Here is a 23664-nt window from a genome sequence, read left to right on the forward strand (position 1 = left end):
GCCTGCTGTACCACTATGGGTGCTAAAGCCATAAATAATGTTTTTTTTGTTTTGTTTTCTTTTTTCCCAAGGCGAAATCACATTAGTATGCTAAATATGGAAAGAAAGAAAAACATTAAATAAAAATGGAAAACTTAAAGCATGACTAAAATAAATAGCTTAATTTGACTAAAATGTTCCTCACTACAGAAAAAAAAAAAAAAAAAAAAAAAAAAAAAATAACACTATGGGTTTCTGGGAACAATTTGAAATGGTGACTCGAAAGAATCGAATCGTTAAAATGAACCGTTCGAACGAACCGACTCATTGAAGTGAATCGCAGTCCCTGTCGTTAGAGAGCTTGCTGTATTGTCTCGGTCGTGTCAGCTTGATTCGCCTGCCATTTGTCAGCGATGTCAAGCGCAGGATGTTTCATCAGCCCAGACAGAGCAGGAGAGTGGAATAAGAGCTTTATGCGCTGAGGAGTGACGGACGTGGAGCGACGCTTCCTCAGAGAGGGCTTTCTTTGTTATACAGTATCTGCGATTTCATCCAGAGATATTATCCCTGAAAGCTTATGGAGGGATCTCACAAAACAGGTCCAAAGTAAATAATTAAATAAAATAAATAACAAATGAAAACATTTGCGTTTTACTACGTTTTTTATGTAGATACAGTAACTTATAGCTTTAATTAAATTCAAATGTTTTTCTGTTTTTTTTTTTTTTTGTACAAAATAGTACCAGCATATAAAAATATTTCCAATGCAAAAAATATAATATTTGTTTGTTTGTTTGTTTGCATTGCAGTTATAAGAATGTGCTTAACTGTCATGATATTTATTAGAATAGAAAAAAAAGGCTCCAAAATAGACTTAATTTTCTTATTTCATATTTTTTGAGATTCACATTTTTGTTTTTCTCCCTCACTCTGATAGACACACATACAAATTAGGATATTTAATAAGGGTAAATACAAATAAGGACATTAAATAAGGATAAATACAAATAAGGATATTATATACAATGGCATAGTCAATTTTTTTTTTTTTTTTTTTAGAAAACATTTAATTTTTAATTATTAGCAGTTCAAGTACATAGTTACCATTAGTACTCTCAGCTATGCTTAGCTCACTTCTGCAACAGACTAATGAGCATCATAGTTCATAAATTAATCTGCACTAACATTAATCCTACAAATGTAATAAATTGTGTGTGGACTGCATGCCCAAGAGGCCAATGCCATGATGGGGGCTTAATACTCACACTCAAAGCCTCAGCATAAGATTATGCAGCAAACATCTTGGAAAATAAATATTAGAAGAATGCAGAACACGGCCTGCAGCTAGTATGTCTTTTATACAGTATTTACATAATAAAGTGTATCTTTATCCTTCTGATGTGAGCATATGCAGAAAGAGCTGCTCTTGTCACACTGTGTCTGTGCTGGCATATGATCTGGTGACCCTGTTTGGAAATGATAAATGGCTTGTCATTTTTAGGTTAATTGCATCTTTATTATGCTTTGTTAATATTACTGTCAAGGATATTTGCTACTCAGTTAGAGGAAATGAGAATTCACTAACTGTGAGCACACTTTTAGTGTGAAATTACAGTATATTCCAGGTTAATGATTGCACTACTTTCACAGCGGGAATCTCTTGTGTCTAACTGCTCTCTCAGACATTTCTTGTGAACAAACAGCATCATACTGTGTTTCTACAGTGCAGATGTACTCTGAAGGCTGTAGAGTTTTGTCTTTCTTCTGGTTTTATTTGTGCTACTGAACTTTTAGCGGTTTGTGTTGTTGGTTTCTGTTGTAATGTTGGTTTATTTGTTGAGTGTTACCATCGTTGTGTTTTGTATGTGGAGGATTGATGTCACATCTTTCAAAGACTTCTTTAAAGAGGCTCTTACAGCGAGTCCATTAATAAAGCTTGGTGTGGCTGACAGAGCTGTACTGTGAGTTTATGAGACGGAGTTGTGTTCTGTACACAGGTACACATATTCCCAGAACACATTAATGATTTCATGTATTCATGAGCTGTATTATGCCATATACAAGCCCCTAGAGAAAAAAACAACAACAACTAACAATGCAATGTAGGTTTTGCTGCTCTCTCTCTCTCTCTCTCTCTCTCTTATTTATTGATTAGACGAGGTCACTGGCTGCACATCTTTTCTCTTGTCCCTTTCTCCCTGCCATTACTATCAAAGTACTACTAAACTTAAACTACACTTAATTTCACTCGTTCCAAACATGTATGTCTTTCTTTCTTCTGTGGAACATGTAAGAAGAATGATGTAGGCTACTGGTAGAGGACAGAATTGAGATTGTGAACTACTCTCTGTGAAGGACTGAAGTGTCTTAGTAGTGGTCATACTTCAATAACTGCTTATCTTAAACACATAAACATGGATCTGATAGCGCTGTGGGTCTCAGGATCCTCACGTGCAAACCAGGTGCTAATTTCACTGATTTATTAATCTGTTTACCACAGTTAACATATTTATCTATTTGACATTAACCCTTTAGTGTTCCTGGTCAGAAACGACTGGCCTTTTCAAATTAACTAGTAAATCTTTTATTATGCCGTATTATCACCAAATCTTAAATTCAATCTTTTTGCCAGCATGTTTTCTTTCAGTTAGCACAGGATTAGTATTGTTTTGGAACTGATTGCTCGTATGCCTCATTGATCTGAAATTATGCATCAGTTTTTAAGTGAAATAAAAAGTATTATTTGTGTGTAATATATGCTCAGATTGATGAGACCGATGATCAATCGCTTCCAAAAAGAAATACAAAACCTGTGCTAACTGAAAGAAAACAAATTGATAAAAAGATTACAAAAAAGAATACAATATTTGGTAATTTAGTAATATAGTATAAAAAGAAAATGTAATTATTATTATTATTGTTATTATATATACACATATATACATTTCCAGGTCAAAAGAAAATATAATTTATGTATGTATGTGTTCATCACATTACAGAATTACAGAATATCACAGATCAGAATTTAAATTTTTGGTTGAACAATTACTGGAAGGAGTTTTTTGTGCAAATGTCGCAGCGCTGTAGGACAGTCTACAGAATCTCTCCCCTGTATTTCTCCATGAACGTCTTAGCATGAAGTATTAGCAGTCTGTCCACATAAACACACTGGATTCCTCTGCCTTAGGTCTAGACATGCTACACACACAGAATCATTTTTATTCATCTATTTATTACCGCTGTCTGGCAGTGTGTGTGTTAACAATCTCTCTTTGTTATTTTATCTCTCATTTTTTCATTCATCTTCTGTGTCTTTTTCCAGGAGGGGTGGATGGATGGAAAGATGGATAGAAGGAGAGCTGCCACAAGAGAGAGATAAAGCTATCTTTCCCTCTCCATAATTAACCAGGTTTCGGTAACAAGCCTTTGGGCTTTACTGTTGCCATGGTGACCTCCCATCCGCAGGTTTTTCATCTGAGCCTCTGACAGTGTGTGGACTCTCTCCATCTCAGCCGATCACTCCCATTTGATTTGAACAAATTCCCGCTTCTCTCCATATCTCCACACACACACACACACACACTCAAAGCCCCTCAGAGCACTTACTGCTTCCAGACACATCAGTTTTGAGAGTTGGGCCTGAGATCAGGCAGCTTTACTAACATCCCTTCATATTACCAGCAGGTCAGAATAAATAATATCACACACACACACACACACACACACACATGCACACACACACGCACGCACGCACGCACGCACACACACACACACACACAGTTTACCACCCTCCACACGAGCCTTTTCAGCACAACACATACAGTGCTGCAATTATCAGTGCTCAGACAACAGCAAATGAGAAGCATTCTGTCCCAGGAGGCATGGGAGAAATCCTCAAAAAATTGAATGTAAAAATAATTGACAGTACAAAACATGAGACTGATAATTGATTAATCACTCATTTGCAAGTAGCAATGTCCAGACATGTCCAAATGTGAGGGTGAAATATGGGTGAAAATCATCCTGTAAAAGAAGGCAGTGCTTCCACTTTCACATTTTCAAAGACATAACGACTGTTTCACAAATTTGCATGAATGAACAAACTGGTAGAAATTGATGGAAAATTGCAGAATCAATTACCCACCTCACGTTTGTTTAGGTCTACATCTGTGCATAATGTTAACTAATAGCATGATAGCTTTTTTTAGGTTGCTGTTGTATGCACCACTCTCAATAACAAATTTTGGTCAGTTCCTCACCTAAAACTTAAGAGGAAGTAGTATGAACCATTTCAGTGCAACCACATTCCCCATTTCCCCATTATTTTTTGCTGACTGTCACTTGAATTCATTGACATTCTGAAGGGTTACACAGATACTTTAAATACGCACATTTCAAAGAATTATTTAGTAGATGGTTGGTCCATCATTTTACAGTTTTACGGTAAAATCTTGATTTGTTTGTCTACGTGATGTTATATCTTTCCAGTCTACAATAGCCTGCAGTCCCAGACTCATTCACTTACTCTAATGTCTTTAATACTTATCCCAGTCTATGTGATCTAATTACAGTCTGGGTTCCCTATATTAACGTCATTTACGGCAGACACAAAGGGGGAGGGTGGAGGAGCACAAGAGTGGGTGAGAGTCCAGTTGACTTGCAGAAACTGAGACCAGTGCAAAGGCTAATTCGGATATCTTATAAGGGTGGACTGAGCTCTTAAGACTAGGCATACATAATTCACCATTACGGCAGATGATGTGACATGTTTTGCACTATTGGATTTGGAGATTTTCTGGAGTTGCTTGCAAGTTTCTCCATGACCATGCATGATCTCTGGAGCTCAGAGTGACCATCAGCTTCTTGATCACCTCTCTTACCAAAGCCATTCTTCCCTGATTGCTCAGTTTGGCCAGACTTCAAATTCTAGGAAGAGTTCTAGTTGTTTCAAACATCTTCCATTAAAGGAGGCCACTGTGCTCTTGGGAACCTTAATTATACAGCCTTCCCCAAACCTGTACCTCAACACAAAGCAGGAGAAATTGAATGCACCTGAGCTAGTCTGGTAGCAAAGGCACTGAATACTGAATACTAGTTTTTTTCTTTGTCATTATGGGGTGTGAAGTGTAGAGTGATGTGATAAGAAAGTAATTGACAGCGTTTAGCATAACGCTGCAGCAAAACATTGGGAAAACACTTTGTGAATGCAGTATAGAAGATCTAGTGTAAAATTAATATTTCTATATTCTAAATATAGAAGTAATATTTATAGTGTTCTCTTGAGAAAAAGACCCTAATAACTTCAGCTCCGTTACACTACTTAGCTTAAAATATGCTGATATCTTCTTCTAATAAGATGTTTGGCTATGTCTGATACACCCGTTACTAACAGTCACATAAAATTAAACCAAGATCTGTAGAAGAATAGGCCTACCTTCTCTGTTCTAGCTTCAGTGGCCCTTTACAAAGCAAGGTCCATAAAGAAATCATTTCCCGAGTCTGATGAGGAAGAACCTGACTGATCTGGACAGTGCCCAGACCTTTGGGGTGAATCGTAACAGCAAGCCAATACCCATCGCCCAATGTCAGCTCCTAACCTCAGTGATGCTCTTGTGTCTGAAAAAGAACAATTCCCTGCATCCTTGTTCCAAAATCCAGAAGGCCTTCCAACAAGAGTGTAACCTGCCAAACAGTAAAAGCAAAGAAAAGTATAAAATCAATCAACGGTGGTGTCCAGGGGTCCACATATTCACATGATTGTGGCAGAATGGGTTAATTCCTGGTATTGTTGAGTGATATTTATCACAACCACCTATCAGTCCCAACTGCAGCCTGTTTAGAGCTGGGTAAAGTGTTACATTCAACCTGCCTTAGACCTATCTTACTCTGTCTAGATATTAAACCAACAAGCTGGTTGTTAACGTTTTTATCGAGTGCTTGGTTTATTTCAGGAGCTGAGGATATATGACAGTAAGGCTTTACTTCCCGTTTGTTGGTGGTGGTGTGTTTTCCTCAACCGTGCGTTGTGTTTATCACCCTCTGGAGTGTGTGAAGTGTTATCTGTGTGCACAGCTGCATGTATGTGTGTGTGTGTGTGTGTGTGGAGTGTGATCTCCATCTCCTCTTGAGTCTTTCCTTTCTGCCCCTGAACTGTTTTTGTTGATCTTCGTTTCAAAGTTCTTTCTTTCCATTTATAATTTAGTATTTTGTGGTGTTTTTTTTTATTACTTTTTTGCATTTTAATGTATTTTGTAAAACATTTTTTTGACCTACTCAATCACAATGCAGCTGGCCATTTAAAATTCAGCCTTGTGTAATATAAATGCTTCCACAGCCAATCAGATGTTTCGTTTCGGGAGGGCTTCACTCTTGTTATGCCTCCCTCATTAGGAGACCGGTCTCTCCCTGTGGACGCACAAAGGTTTCTTTGAAGTACCAGGTGGGGTGCAGCAGGACAGACGAGCCCTCGCAGAGACACATACCTCTAGCTTCCAGCCCCTGGACCTGAGAAAGGCCATGAACCAGAATTCTGCCCAAATACAAACCGTCAGCTATCATACCCACAGACCTGAATGGGCATAAAGATTAAGCCGAGCTGCGCTTTAATTATGACCAGCCTCTTCCTGGACCTTCCCAAGTCTGCACTGCCCAATTCCCAGCCAGCACAGGAACACCACGCCCCCACTCCCTTTTTAGTTACTGCACTTTATTTCCATTATTGTATTGAGCGCAATAATGGCAAACTGATTATGGATTAATGGCAGCAAGCTACTTTTAATGAGGACAAGTCTGGGTAGACAGCGGCTTTCAGAGTTTTATTGATGTTTGCTGTCTTTATCCATACAGAAATGTAATATATTACATTTTTCCCAAGAGTGGTATTACCATACATGTTAGTGTTTAAGTATATATTGTCTTCACACACAAACACACACACACACTCGAAGCCCCTCAGAGCACTACCTCTGGATAGATGAAGACAAAGGTTTATAACATCTCTAAATACCCTAATACAATTTATAGATGCACAAATATTACTAAAAACTATATAATTATTATTTTATGATATGTAGCGACCATATATGTTAACATTATACAGTATAACTAATTCATATATATGCATGTTTATCAAAAGGACATATATACAAAAATACTGTTGTATTTTTAAATATAAATGCTTCATATAAACATACACTCACTGGCCACTTTATTAGGTACACCTTGCTAGTACCGGGTTTGACCCCTTTTTGCCTTCAGAACTGCCTTAATTCTTCGTGGTATAGATTCAACAAGGTGTTGGAAACATTCTTCAGAGATTTTGGTCCATATTGAGAGGATAGCATCACTCAATTGCTGCAGATTTGTCGGCTGCACATCCATGATGCGAATCTCCCGTTCCACCACATCCCAAAGCTGCTCTATTAGATTGGGATCTGGTGACTGTGGAGGCCATTTGAGTAAAGTGAACTCATCGTCATGTTCAAGAAACCAGTCTGAGATGATTTGAGCTTTGTGACATGGTGCATTATCCTGCTGGAAGTAGACATCAGAAGATGGGTACACTGTAGTCATAAAGGGATGGACATGGTCAGCAACAATACTGAGGTAGGCTGTGGCATTTAAACGATGCTCAATTGGTACTAAGGGGCCCAAAGTGTGCCAAGAAAATATCCCTCACACCATTACACCAGCAGCAGGCTGAACCGTTGAGACAAGGCAGGATGGATCCATGCTTTCATGTTCTTTACGCCAAATTCTGACTCTACCATCTCAATCTCACTGGATATTTTCTCTTTTTCGGACCATTCTCTATAAAAGACCATTGCAAGTGAACGACGCCTTGTGTTGCCATCCCAAAGAGGTTCAAAATCACTCTCAGTAGACTGCTCCCAGCACCTTCCGATCTCAATTTGAAAATACATTTTCAAAAAACATCTAAAGACTCATCTTTTCGCCTGGCACTTAATACTAATATAGTACTTACCTTTTTTTTCTTTTTCTCTTCTATATCAAAAAAAAAAAAAAAAAAAAAAAAAAAAAAAAAAAAAAAACAATGGCTATATGTTCTGTACTAGAATAATCCTGTCATAGCACTTGTATACCGTTGTTGTTTTCTCGTTGATCTGATTGTTTCTACTGTTCTCATTTGTAAGTCGCTTTGGATTAAATGTAAATGTAAATGTAAACCCTAGAGATAGTTGTGTGTGAAAATCCCAGTAGATCAGCAGTTTTTGAAATACTCAGACCAGCCCGTCTGGCATATAGAATATATATATATATTCACAGATTGTGAATACTTACTTTATCATCATTTACTGCCATTGTCTACTATCTCTGCATGACATCTTCACACCTGTTCTGCTGTCACTCATCTGCTTTCAATGTTCAGTAAATCAATCGCATCTGAGTACTTCTACATCTAGCTATTGTGTGACAGAAGCCTAGACCTCTAACTCAGCGTATTCATATCTTCCCATGTCAGTGATAACTAGTTCATCAGCTACATAGAGCTCTCATTGCTTAAAAGCATGAGCCCCGTCAGACTGGTCATGGGGGAGGTGTTGCAACCATATATAGTGATATTCTCAATGTTACCCAGAAATGATTGGCAACATAGCACTATCTTCTCTAATACATTAGAAGCTGTTGCCCCCATCAAATTGAAAAAGGTTAGAGAAAAACGTACTGTGCCATGGTACAAAAGTAATATCCACTCTCTGAAGAAACGCGTAGTCTTGAGCGCAAATGGAGAAAAAGTAACTTGTAAGTTTTCAGAATTGAGAGGAAAAACATAATGTCCAGCTATAGACAGGCTCTAAAAGCTGCCATGGCTGTGTATATCCACAAACTCATAGAAAATAACCAAAACAATCCAAGGTTTTTATTTAGCACAGTGGCTAGATTAACAAATAACCAGACGCCACCCGATCTAATTATTCCCTCACAGTTAAATAGTAATGAATTTATGAATTTCTTCACTGATAAAATAGATAACATCAGAAATACAATAACAAATGTAGATTCCACAGCATCTAATACTTTAGTTTTATCCATCGCACCCAAAGATAAACTGCAGTGCTTTACAACTATAGGACAGGAAGAGCGAAATAAACTTATCACTGCATCTAAAACCAACAACATGTTTATTAGATCCTGTACCCACTAAATTACTGAAAGAGTTGTTACCTGTAGCAGAAAAACCGCTTCTCAATATTATTAACTCGTCGTTATCTTTAGGTCATGTCCCCAAAACCATTCAAGCTGGCGGTTATTAAGCCTCTTATTAAGAAACCACAACTAGATCCTAGTGAACTGGCAAATTACAGACCCATTTCAAATCTTCCATTTATGTCTAAAATTTTAGAAAAAGTTGTGTCTGCTCAGTTGTGCTCCTTCCTGCAAAAAAATGATCTCTATCAAGAATTTCAGTCAGTTTAAATTACAAATGACTTGCTTCTTGCATCAGACCAAGGCTGCATCTCATTGCTAGTTTTACTTGATCTTAGTGCTGCGTTCGACACCATAGATCACGACATACTCCTAGATCGATTACAAAATCTATACAGGTATTCAAGGGCAGGCTTTAAGATGGTTTAGATATTACCTGTCTGATCGCTACCACTTTGTTTATCTAAATGGGGAGTTATCTCATTTATCACCAGTAAAATATGGAGTGCCACAAGGATCTGTCCTAGGTCCTCTGCTATTTTCAATATACATGTTGCCCCTTGGTAATATTATTAGAAAATACGGGATTAGTTTCCACTGTTATGCTGATGATACTCAACTATATATCTCAAAGAGACCAGATGAGTGTGTTAAAAATGTAAAAAATTGGATGACCAATAATTTTCTCCTATTAAATTCAGATAAAACAGAGATATTACTTATTGGACCAGAAAACATTACACAGAATCTCGTAGATTACAATTTGCAACTAGACAGATGTACTGTTACTTCCTCTACTGTCAAAAATCTGGGTGTTATATTAGACAGCAACTTGTCTTTTGAAAATCATATTTCCCATGTTACAAAAACAGCATTCTTCCATCTTAGAAACATTGCCAAGCTACGAAACATGTTACCTGTTCCTGATGCAGAAAAGCTACATTCATGACCTCTAGACTGGACTATTGTAATGCACTTCTAGCTGGTTGTCCTGCATCTTCAATAAACAAGCTACAGGTAGTCCAAAATGCAGCGGCTTACCTTACCAGGTCAAGAAAATATGATCATATTACTGGCTACCTATTAAGTTCCATATCAGTTACAAAATATTATTACTTACTTATAATGCCCTTAATGGCTTAGCTCCTGCGTACCTAACTAGTCTTCTACCACGCTACAATCCATCACGCTCCCTAAGGTCACAAAAACGCTGGACTTTTGATAGTACCTAGGATAGCAAAGTCCACTAAAGGAGGTAGAGCTTTTTCACATTTGGCTCCCAAACTCTGGAATGGCCTTCCTGATAATGTTCGGGGGTTCAGACACACTCTCTCTGTTTAAATCTAGATTAAAAACACACCTCTTTGGCCAAACATTCAAAAAATGCATCTCATAATTTTGAACTGCAGTTATATCTGATCAAATGCACATTATAATTCTTTAGCTTGGGTTAAACTAATTAATTTTACTTGGCTGGAACAGCAGCTATGCTAATTATGTTTTATTTGTTTCTCTGTTTTGCTCTAGATTTTACCATACTAGGATTCCACAAGCTCCAGTCTGGATCCAGAACACCTGAGAAGAGATGATGCCAATCCCTCAGAGGACCTCAGATGATGCTAACCCTGAAACAACAAACAGAACTACCACATTTTGCTATAAGTTTGATTGCATCATATAATAATGGTTAGAGAGTTGGACTTGTAACCTGAAGGTCGCAGGTTCGAGTCTCGGTGCTGGCAGGAGTTGTAGGTGGGAGGGAGTGAGTGAACAGCGCTCTCTTCCACCCTCAATAGCCATGGCTGAAGTGCCCTTGAGCAAGGCACTGAACCCCCAGTTGCTCACTTGGCGCTGGATATATAGCTGCCCACTGCTCCGGGTGTGTGTGTTCACGGTGTGTTCACTTCTCACTGCTGTGTGTGTGCACTTGGATGGGTTAAATGCAGAGCACCAATCCTGAGTATGGGTTACCATACTTGGCAAATGTCACAACTTTCACTTTTTCACTTTTTTTTTCATATGCACATAAACTGACAGTCACCACTGATAAGCTACTACTAAATATTGTAGAAATGTAATTTTCTGTAAAGTTGTTTTGCAACAATTTGTATCGTAAAAAGCGTTATACAAATAAACCTGAATTGAATTGAATTGCCATTTCCAAACCCTTCCACTGTATCTGCCACTGCCTGTCTTTCAGGGCCACACTCGTGACCAAAGGTCCTTTACTAGCTTCGCATATGTTTCCTTCTGCCCCTTGTCATCTAAACCTATGGCTAATCCCACTCAAAACTGAGGACTGCCATGGCTTTCTGTTGCAGTGCTCCCTTAATATAGAAATGTAGCACCATTTCTTGACTGAGTCAACAAAAGTTGCATTTATTGTTTTGCTCACAAGTGGACCATATAGGAGCAAGACTGGACCAAGACTCTGTTTCTTCATTCATCTCCTATTGACACACAAGCCAGTGAGCATTGTCTCTCGCCACAGACAGTTCAAGGTCCAGCCTCCAGCTTCAGCTTACAGAGTGTGATGATGATTATCCCATAGGCTTGGAAAACTTTATTATGCTTTCAGCCTGCTTCCAGGGGCCTCCTTGCCACGTGTGTGATTGTACCCTTTTGTTGTGGAGGTTTTACTACTGGAGTGGGTGCCAGCATACCAACACTGGCAGAGGGTCTGGCTCTTCACCAAAGATATCCACTCTCTCTCCTTCCTAGCCGCAAGCTACGTCCTTGCTATATTGTGTGTGTAGGTACACACAAAGAAAGGTGAGAACAATTAACAAAGTGAGAACTTGACAATGAGGGGGTGTGGTAATGGAAAACAAGTATCTCTCAATGTATATCTTCTTTCAATATGTACATATGAAAGGTACACATCAATAATATACATATTCACATTTATAGATAACAAATATGGAACTCACTGGCATTCTGTAATTACCTGAATAAATTAAACAATTCACAGACATCTATGGATGTCTATAACAATGTTGTTTAAATCTATGAATTGTGCCTGAGATAATAATAGCGAGTGTGTGAGTTAGTTATAGGTACTCTATCTTACAAACAAAAATGGCTGGTCCATTCTTAACAGAGTTGACAGTAACATAATGATGCCATTCCTCTTTCTTTGCTGTAGGTGCACTGTGGATGGTGCATTTGCACTGCAATAATAAACAAGCTTTAATTTTTTTTTTTTCTTCATTTTTAGTATAACTTTGAATGTCATCTAGCCAGTTACAAACAATTTGGTACCAGCTTTTTGTTAATTAGTTGTGCTTACAAAGTTGATTGCCTGTACTTGAAAGGTGTGCTATATTTTTCTAAATGACTGGACAATTATATTTTGCCTGGTGTGTGAAGGGACCCAAAAATCCTATTGGTTTACAGTGATGACAGCATAGTTTTGTTCTGGATAAAACACCTGAGCATCGTGGCAGTGAGTGGCAAGCACCAGTCACATTTTCTTCAGAACATTTAAAAACAAGTTTATTTATGCACTTTCTTGCTATGCTCCCTACTGTACATAAACCACCGAAACACTGCGGACACTGTGTCCTACTCTTCCTCTCTCCTGGGGTCTGGTTTGCATCCTGACATGTACATTCTCCCAATGCAATGAAGAGGGTTAAGACTGAGCACAGACAGGCGACTCCCATGAGGGCTCTCAGAGCGGTTAGGATGGGACATAGACAGAGCACCGTAATCAGGGTTTAGCATCATACAAGGCTAATGTGGCCATGCACTGTAATGGATGCTGTCAGGAACCGACATCTCCCTGATGAAGTGTGCAGAGAACACGTGCCTGCTGTGTGTGTATGTGAACCCTGCCGTTCCCACCGGAAATTACAAGCCTGTGTGGTCTTGTTCTTAGCTTCTGGTGGAACAGATAACATAATCACTCAAATCAGGCAATCTTTGCATTAGCATTATTGTCAAGCAATCGAACCAAGTGAAAAGTGTTTATTATGACCTTGTTTTTAGCTCATAATAATCATCTTCTTAGCCAAAACAAAATCCTGCACCAGAAATTTGATTTTAAATTACACATGATATTAAGTTAATCTCATTATGTCAACAGAACTCATCCAAATAATCCAAATAAACTATGCTTTTTTGCAGCCATGTTTTTATTGAAGCTGTGGTAATAGTTTCCCTGAATTTCTTATTAGAGTGTATGATCTGTGCCTCAATTTCACGCCGCATGCATATTTATTCATCTGTCTTCATTTGCTGAGCTAATGTAAAGGACTGTGTCTTATGTGCATTTGTTAGATTTCTGTAGTCTAAATCATTGTTAGGATTTTTGCTTGCGTTTGTGGAGCAGGGCCCCGGGGCCGGCTGGGGACAGTGAACACAAGGGCTGGCAGCACATCAGCAAAGAAGTGCCAGCAGCTGCTCTCTCTCTCTCTCTCTCTCTCTCTCGCTCTCTCTGGGGGGTAGGTTGGTAGGTTTGTAAAGAGCACAACTAGAATTACAAGGTGCACTTATTTATAGCCTTTTCATTTCTAAAGCCTAAACATATTTCTATGAAAGAGTTCAATTCGAATCCCTGTAAGATGTCATCTAGCAATATATGTGGTGAGGATATGACTAAACGTTTAAAGTCTATATATTTCAATATTTTATAATATTGACATTTATCTTGATATTCATTTGCCATTATTTGGGAAGTAAATGCTTTCCACATGTTTGTTAGGCCTTGTTTACACTTAAACTCCACAGAACTACCTTTTGATTTAGAGAAATCTATATTTGTTTCCCTGAATTCTGTTTTCCCTTTTATTTTTTTCCTGGATTCTGTGTTTTATGATTCAATACAAATTTATCATAAAAATTGTGTCTAATTATGTAAATGGTTTAATAAAACTTTATCAATTTAACCAATCTTTTGAAATGTGATGAAAACAATTATTTTACAACAAAACACTGATTTTTTTTATTTTTATATTTTGTTAAATAAGATGCTGCTCTGTATAATTGTATAAATTAATGAAAAAAATACCTTGGTTGTATGATGTTCTACAAATTATTATTATTATAATTATTATTACTTGTGAATCACATGTTAGTACACTACAGTAACATATTTCAGTCATAATTTCTTCAAGTTAAACCAGACTTTTATTTTGACGGGTGTCTGTAAAGCTGCTGAAGTGACTCTCAGAGCAGCTCTGGAGATGAAGTTCATGTGTTCATGGCCTCATACAAAATATGAAAATACAGAAAGGGTTTAGTTTTAAAGTAGGGTTTGGAAAAGAAAATATCATAAGATCAGAATAAAACAACTTAAGTTAATGTAAAGACTGTACCATGCCAGAAAATCAGTTGTGAATCTATGTAACTACTCAGAAAGGGTTTCAGTTTAACCAAGGTTAAAGCTTTTCAAACTTCCCAGAGGTTAAATTTACTGAAACTTACATAACCTTACATAAGAGAGAGAGAGAGAGAGAAATCATACAGGTAACTTAAACATTTGGGTCCAGTCACTGTATTGTATAATCAAAACTACATTCATGAGTTACTGTCAGGCTGACCGAACCTTGACCTTAATATTAAATAACAACAGGGAAGATGAGACAGGTTGTGTGAAATTCTTTCAATTACTCTGGATTTAGACACATATGTCCATTAAAGTTTGACTCCATGAACACGAATGCATAATGAGATTTTTATAACAATGTGGAAAGTTTTATCTGTCCATTTGCAAGCAGCCACAGGTACTTGAACCTCAATTATTCACCTTCTCTAAGCCCCCTCCTGTTTTCTATCTATTTCACCCACCTTCTTTTTAAGTGCATATTTTTGAAGGGTTCTCAAGAAGATTACTGAGAGGAGATGTGCAAAGACGGCACTAATCAAGCACACACACTCTCTCTCTCTTTCTCTCTCTCTCTCTCTCTCTCTCTCTCACACACACACACACACACACACACACAACGAGAGAGAGAGAGAGAGAGAGAGAGAGAGAGAGTCAGCAGGAAACAAGGCATGATGTGTTTCAGGATCAAACAGAGGTTTATTAAACAAATCCTAAAGCATTTACATATATATAATTTACATTACAATATAAATCAGTAAAGTGGCAACATGAGAAATTAGTTCTACATTAGTTTGTGACATGTCCTTGTTGTCATGTAAATATCCACCTGTTTCTAAAATATCATCAAGAAACATGTCATGATAATATTGTCTTTTATACTTGGTGGTTTCTTTCTTTCTTTCTTACTTAAAGGAATTATTTCTCAAAGGATTAGTTCACCCAAAATTTTAAATTAGCTGATAATTTACTCACCCTCAGTTCATCCCAGATCAGGATGAGTTTGTTTCTTCATCAGGTTTGTAGAAATGTAGCACTGCATCAGTGTCTCAGCAATGGATGCTCTGCAGTGAATGGGTGCCGTCAGAATGAGAGTACAAACAGCTGATAAAAACATCACAATAATCCACAAGTAATCCACAGCACTCCAGTCCATCAGTTAACATCTGGAGAAGACAAAAGATGAAACACATCCAGCATTAAGAAAGTTTAACTTTAAACCGTTTCTTACGAGTCTAAAATTCATTACACTTTATCTAAAGTGCATCTCCTGTAGTCTCTCACATCAAAATCCAGACACATATTTGTTTAGAGCTATTTTGGACTGTAAACGGTGCTTGATCTGTGCAGAGTTCTCTCCTGATTCAGATTTTTTATTTTTTATTTTTTACTGGAGAAAATGTTATGGATAGAGGACGGAAGTAACGCGTTGAAGTTAAAATTTGTTTTAATGATAAATTTGTCAATTACAAATTTAGTCTTCTCAAGACATTAACTGATGGAGTTTGGTTGTTTTGATTAGTTGTGGATTATTGTGATGTTTTTATCAGCTGTTTGGACTCTCATTCTGACGGCACCCATTCACTGCAGAGCATCCATTGATGAGACACTGATGCACTGCTACATTTCCACAAATCTGATGAAGAAACAAACTCATCTACATCTCGGATGACCTGAGGGTGAGTAAATCATCAGCAATTTTTCATTTTTGGTTGTACTATTCCATTAAGGCTTAACAATAAAAGCAGTCTCTTCCTCAAACCAGAAGTACTGCTGCTAACTCCAATCTTCTGTTTTGTTTGTTTGTTTGTTTTGTGTCAGACAAGCGCAGATTGAATAAACCAGCAGGCTACAAGTAACGGTGTTTTTATGCAGAGCTGCTTGTGACCTTTACCCGACTGATTTGCATGGGTCACTAGTGAAGGCCCTGGGACTGTGTGCATTCTCGTGGAGCCACCACCCAATCAGCAGTGTGATGACATCATTTCCTACAGCTCAAGAGTGATTGATTGTATGGCATTTGCAGCTCACATGATGCATGGCTTAAAAAAAAAATCTGAGCAACTGCCATTGGGATGAATGAGAACGCTAATGGATAGCTTCTCTCGTTATTGTAAACCAACTTGGAAATATGCATCATGATTGATCGGTGAATGATCTTTCAGGTTTTAGGTTATGTTTGTGATCGTAGGCGTTTTTGAGTGAACGTGCCAAAATGATACACAAATAATGCATTTTTCACTCAAGAACTGTAGTGCATAAGCTCAGATCAATGAGGCCTGCAACCAATCAATTCTTGGAAAAAACACAAAACCTCCAATTTATCTCAAATCCAAAGGTACTATGTTTAATGAATTTACCGAGCTGTTTCAAATATTAAGAATTAAAGCATAAAACTACCTACATTATAAAACATATTGTCTACTATTACAAATAATGGTTCATGTAAACAACGATCGGTTATGATTCTGCAGTCAGGACCTGAATGTTTTGAATGTTTCATGGTTTGTCAGCTTTCACTTTCTCCCAAGTTTGTTCTTACTCAGATTTAAAAGGGAGTGTTTTGGAAACTGTTCATTCTGATGATGGAAGATGGATTGTATTGATTCTCAGATTGGATAACTCTACTTTAATCATCTGCCATGTCTATGGTTTCAGTGTTCGATTTCATAATTTATAAATGTTTAAGTAAATTTGTGAAATATTAACAGATCTAAAAAAAGATACATCAGTTGGTCGAGGGCCAAATGGTTTGAGGAAGGGGGAAGAAAGGAGAAATTATGCATTATCTCGCCCCGACTCTCCAGTAACCCTTCAGATATTTCATCTTTTGTTTATTCCTTTTATTAAAATCTTTATGCCTCACACTGGGATTATGAAACAATTATTTATTATTATTCACAAAATGTTGCAAATTTTGTTCCAGTCATTTCAAATGATTTTAGAGACCTGTGTGAAGATGATATTTTCAGAACTGAGATTTCTAAAGAAAATCTATGAAAAAGGTAAATCTCTCTTTTTGGGGGGGCTTTGTTTATTGTTTAGGTTTTTGTTTATTTTACAATGTTTCATATCATTTAAAGGCATTTGGTTTTGGAAATAAATTTATTCAAACAGTTAAAATGTTTTTGAAGGCATTAATAGCTCATTACAAGCTAATAGAGTTAAAGTGTGAGGCAGGGCAGCCCCATATCTCCAGTTTTATTTTTCATTGTGGTTGAGTTATTATCAATGTAAGAAGCCCTAATTTTCATGGTAAAAAAAAAAAAAAATGATACAGATTTATTTTTGAAAGATACAAATCTAATTAAGACTGGTATTAATTTGGTTCAAACACTATCTGATGCTTCAGGTCTCCAGTTAAACATCACAAACTGTGCAGGTCTTTCTTTGCATGGGTCGTCTTGTGTAACATCCCAGTACAAGATTGTAATATTTAGGAATTTATGTATCAAAAATGTGTCACTAAGGCAAGGGCTTAATTTTAACAACAAAAAGAAGAAAACAAACCGAATCTTTGACCACAGCATCTGGAGAGATCTGTCTATGTTAGGGAGAGTTCTGTTAGTGTTATTGAAGGCAGAAGGTTTATTTTCCCCTGCATTTCTTTATTTGTTCAGGATTTAACGGTAAAGACATCAATAGGTCGCTGCTTCATTTCTGTTGGAAAAATAATCACCACCATCTTAAAAATGCAGTGATAGCTGGGAAGGAAGCTCAAGGAGGATTTAAATGCTGGATTATGAGAAATGGATTATTAATAATACTTTCAAGAGTTCAAAAAATAAAAAAAATGTATTGGTGAGCCTGATTCAGTTTTTTATTTATTTATTTATTTTTTATTCCTCATAAAATCTTTAAGAACGTGGCTGCTCTTGATTTTCTTTTAACCTATAATTTTTTCCTTCTATATGACCCACAAAACTAGCAATATTTTCATGAGCAGGCCCTCCTAGCCTGGAAACATTGTGCACAATATTTCTCCTCATAGAATTAAAAATGTAGAATAATGAACTGATTACAGTTAAGGGTAAGAGTATTTGTTTGGAAAAATGTTTTTTAATTTGGTTTAGTTTATTTGAGTGATCGGTTTGATTCAACATTAAATATTTATGATTCCTTTATGTTTAATTTTCCTATAAAATATAGGGAATATTTTGCAGTAATTAAAGCTATTCCTGCTGGGCTTATTAATTTAATGTGCAGCCGCCTTGCCTAGATAATAAAGACTATCATTTTCTTAAATTTGATCATAAATGCACTAGCAAAGATATTAGACAAGTCTTTCATGGAAAAAAGAAAGTTACTCCAAGGGGGAATTTTATTGAAATTCTAATGTTAATTGGAAAAATGTGTGGCTGCTGCCTTACAAATTTTGCATTTCTAATAAAGTAAGAGAAATTCATGTAAAGATCTTACATCATATCTATCCAACTAATACTTTACTTTCCAGGTTCATGGACATTGGTAAAGATTGCTCTTTTTTTTAAAGAGTCTTTATGCCATCAGTTTTTTTTTTTTTTTTTTTTTTTTATTGTCAGAGTGCAAAGGCATTTTTGAAAGATTGTTTCTTTACTTTCTCTGCTCTGGTTCAGTAATAACTTTGACCCCAAAATCAGTTATTTGTTATTATGAAAATTAAAAATTTAGTGAAAATGACATGTTCATGTTCAACTATATTAAAAGTTATACAACCCGTTACAGTAGTCTCTCGATATGTGTATTTTCCTGCCAGATGAGTGATGAGTCCTCAGAAGGGTTTTTACAACATTTCCTGGACATCTACATCTCTGAGAGCGTGTGGAGCTCTGAGTCTCGTTAGCAAGTGAAGATGTTCGCTCTGGGCCTGTTTACACTTGCTAACGAGCAGCGTGTGTGGAGTAAAGGCCATGACAGTCACAGACTGATGCTTCTCAAGCTGCGCCTTAACCACTCAGTCTTCCTCCATCACCGCTTCCTCTTTCCATACCTGCTCAATCACGTTTATTCAAGCGTCTTGGGCCGGAAAGCAAGGAAACACCCTGGACAGATGGCCAGTTCATCTCAGTGTGTACATCATCTCAAATTCAGGAATTAATGTGGAATTTAAAAGGCGATCTCAAATGAATTCGGAGTGGTGCACAACCAAACTAAAAATGTGTCTCTTAGTGAAAAATGTTGTTCAGTCATGACTACCTACATTTTTAAAAATAAAAATGTATAATGCATGACACGAATGAAGCAACACAAACACATGCACTTAACCCATACCCCCCCATCTCTCTCTCTCTCTCTTTCTCTCTCTCTGGGGGAGTGTGCAGTAATTAGGTAGTCAGACTGTGTTTACAGATGCAAAAGCACTCTAATTTATTCCAACAGTTAGCCGTAATTCCCCACTTAAATTTATAGCTCCCCTCCACCACCAGGAGAGAGTCAGGAACGGAATGAAAAATAGAGAGGCAGAAGGAAAGAGAGAAGCAGACGGCCAGCTTGCACACTCCTGAGGTTCTGTCTTTTCTCCCTCACTTGGACGTCAGCTATCGATCTTCTGTGCTCTAGCTCATGCTGCAAATTGCTGGAAATATGACCTTTTCATTCAGAGTAAGGCTGCTGAAAAATGACCTTTTGCATGAGACCAGGCTAAAGTTCGGTGGTAAGTGTAAAGGATTGCACACGAGGACAAAAGAGACTTTTTATGTATTGTTTTGTATTTATTTGTTGCATTATTTATTATTAGTGCTTTCTAAAGAAAGCATGGTATTACTGGGCCAACAGAATTTTCAACACTCATTTCTGGGAAAATCTGAAGTATTTTGCCGTGATGAAATAAGTGAAATAGACCTGCATACTACACATTATTCATAACATCAGATAGCAATACACTTAGTAAAAGAGATGGGGATGTTTGATGTGTAAAAGGGTCATTTTTTAAAATGACTTACATAACTGCTTGGAAATAGAAATAAAGCCTGAGTTTCTTAGAATTACCCAGATGCTCAGAAAATGTGCTCTTGTGTGCTCCCATTATTTTTTCATTTTATTTGCCCTTCTCTCTGTCAAATGAGCCTGAATTTTTAGTATTGTGCTGCTTCTGTCTGCTCTGTGCTATGTGCTTAACTGTGCATCTACACTAATAGTTAATATTCCAACATCACGATCGAACGATTGGCTGTAGGCTGACGTTCCCAAAACATGTCACGTCTGACCTCCAAATCATACCTAGACATGATCAATATCAGTATGCAACTGAACAGCATTCGGCATTGTACTCAACTGTATACTGCAAAAAAACGACAGATCTGTCGTCACATCTGCCCTCAAAAACCAAAGCAAAACAAAGAACTCACTTTTAGAGGTTTGATGTAGACATTATAGAACAACAGATATAGCCCTGGGGCAACACACAGGCCTGATGAAGACGCGATGGCCTATCGACATGATGTTGTTAATCAATTTGACCCCTAGATAATCCGTTATGCTCTTTACACACAAGTGTGTTAAAGCCAAACTGCAGTCGATAGCCACATGGCTGCGAGCACCCAGTTTTCCATATTCTTAGTATTTACTGCTATAGAAATGCGGAAAGTGTTCTGTTTGGGTTATATTATACATAAGCTGGTCAGGATGGACCATTTAGCCCCTGCTTATAGATCCAAAGAAAAAAAATGCTTAGTAATCTTTCAACAAAGTTTCGACACATCCTTTTTTAGCTGACTCTTATAGGGTAAATAATGTAATACTTCATGAATCTGCATCTACTTGATTGATAACTTTCGATAACAATGTGCTTTTGCATGTATATATATATTTTTTTTCTCTTGATAGTTTCTTAATGTCTTTTCATAGTATAGAAAATAATAAAGGTTATTCTATGGTTCAGCTTTAGCTGTGTCCCAATTATTCAACCCTTATTCAACAGTGCTGTTTTTAAGTCGCTTATTTGTATATTTTTAAAACACAACTGAACATTTGGAAACTCTATAACAAGACTTCATTAGCTTGAGCTGTTACACATACATCATTTCAGTCCATGCATGTGCTGTTGAGTAGCAAATATGGCCATCAGAAGAGCTCTTACAGAGGCTATAGAGAAGAAACTGTTTCATTACATTGGAATGTCCGTGACTACAAGAAGACATTTCCTAGAGACACAGCTGGCAGCCTTACTAATAAGTGTGAAATGAAAATGTGTTATACCAGAAAACCTTGAGTAAAAGCACGATATCATCAGGTGGAATAAAATGTTTGAGAAAAATCCTCCTGATGGAAGGCAAAGAAAAATAACCTTTGGTCACACTTTAGTTTGGGGACTAATTCTAACCATTAAATATTACTTTTGCCTTCATAAACTCTTAGTTTGCTGCTTATTAATGAGCCTGTCCTCCAACAAAAAACGACCTATATTTACGTTTTAAAGTTAAGCGGCCTCTAGTGGGCGTAAAAATAATGACAGTATCGCGTTGCGTCTGTCGTCATGAAATGACGTATAACGTCATTACCAATCAAAACGCATGTTTATTTAAATGCAATGTGTGGACTTTTTACACCAATCTCACAGTAATTCGTACATATTTTACTACGTTCGAATGACCACACCTAACCCCACCCCCTAAACCTAACCCTCACAGAAATCATGCTAAATTATGATTTATTGAGCATATACATTTTACGTGCACGTCCGTTCTCTGGGAGCGAACCCCATGATAGCATGATTGCATATCAAGGTATAACGCAATAATCTACCAACTGAGCTACACGAAATGCAAATCACAGTGCAAATAAAAGAGTACAAAACATTAATATGAAAACGACCTTTTGCCGATAGGGGCGCAATTGTAGTATACGCTCTGATGGGTTGTATTTCAGGGATTTGGACAAACGACCTATACGAGCGTATTAGTTGGAGGACAGGTTGTGTAATATACATGCTAATAAGCAGCTAGTTAATAGTGAGAATTGATCCCTAAACTAAAGTGTTACCCAACATTTAGATGCAGAGTATGCACTAACGAAGCACAACTTTCATTTAAGGACACCTTGCCAAATGCCACTCTTGACCAAGAAAAACACAAAAGGATGATTTCAATATGCTGCAGTTATTCTGAATAGACCTTCTAGAAAAAATGCTATACGGAGTGAAGTGACCAAACAGGAACTTTCTGGATCCACGTACCAGCGGTATTCCTGGTGCAATTCCCATGGCCAAACATGGAGGTGGACCAGTCCTGTTATGGGGGTGTTTTTCTGTTAAAGAAATTTGGTAGAAAGTCTTTTATTCTTTATAATATCCAATAAAAATGCTGTAATCTTGGCCAATGCCTCATATGCAAAGGCTTCCAGATCACTTTGGTTTCCTTGTTTTTTATGCTGCCACTGCTTTCTTCAAATTCCACCAAATATTTTCAATGAGATTAAATCTGAATACTGACCAGGCTACTCAAGAACATCCTACAAACCAAGAACCAAGATTCAGTAAATGTAAAAATATACTTTGGGATGGTCATCCTGCTGGAAAGTCCAATGATTATCAAGCTCCAGTCTCTGCACCGAAGGCATCACAATATTTTAACAATTTTGTACATAAATGTTTAGAGCCAGTTTGATTTAATCAACTTTACATCCTCAGAATGTGTATTAATACATATTATATATATATTTTTTCCCCCTGACGCCTTGTTTAATTGTTTTGATTAAATTTTGTTCATGGCAGCAGAATATCTTGAAGGTCAAGGGGGTTGAATAATTTTTTTGCAACTGTACATATCTGCATACACCCAACTTTCCACTGGTTTGCATGTTTGAACATTTTTAATATGAATGAATGCAGATGCAACCCTACTGCTCTCTCCAAATGATTCTGTACCTCGTCTGACTGCCTTTCATAGACTTATTAATATAATTTATTAACATCTTACATAAAACCAGCGCTCGGCCAATCATCAGTTACTGTCTTGTACATTCACTCACTCTCACTTCACCAATAAAACTTTAACATTCTACCAACCTTCAAGCAGGCTAATTTTGAACTGGCAGTTTGCAATTGTAATTTGAAATCCTGATTCTCAGAGCCAGGCTTTGAGTGCCTTGGTAAATCCTGAAAGATTTTGCATGGGATTTGGAAGTAGAATTGCTCACCAAATACTGTAGGAAAGTGTACTGCATCTGTCAGTGTCAGTTTGACACCAAACACACATGGTGAGTGCCGAACACTA

The 23664-nt window shown here is 37.2% G+C and overlaps 1 long non-coding RNA gene across 1 annotated transcript; it reads left to right on the forward strand.

Annotated features, from left to right (window-relative positions):
- The first annotated feature begins 233 nt into the window (after positions 1–233).
- Positions 234–10808, forward strand: LOC122145096. The gene is made up of 3 exons (XR_006160132.1): positions 234–585; positions 3302–3663; positions 10675–10808. It is a non-coding gene; the product is annotated as an uncharacterized LOC122145096 (long non-coding RNA).
- The last annotated feature ends 12856 nt before the right edge of the window (positions 10809–23664 follow it).

Source organism: Cyprinus carpio, chromosome A5 (genome assembly GCF_018340385.1).
Source record: "Cyprinus carpio isolate SPL01 chromosome A5, ASM1834038v1, whole genome shotgun sequence".
In the NCBI taxonomy this organism is placed as follows: domain Eukaryota; kingdom Metazoa; phylum Chordata; class Actinopteri; order Cypriniformes; family Cyprinidae; genus Cyprinus; species Cyprinus carpio.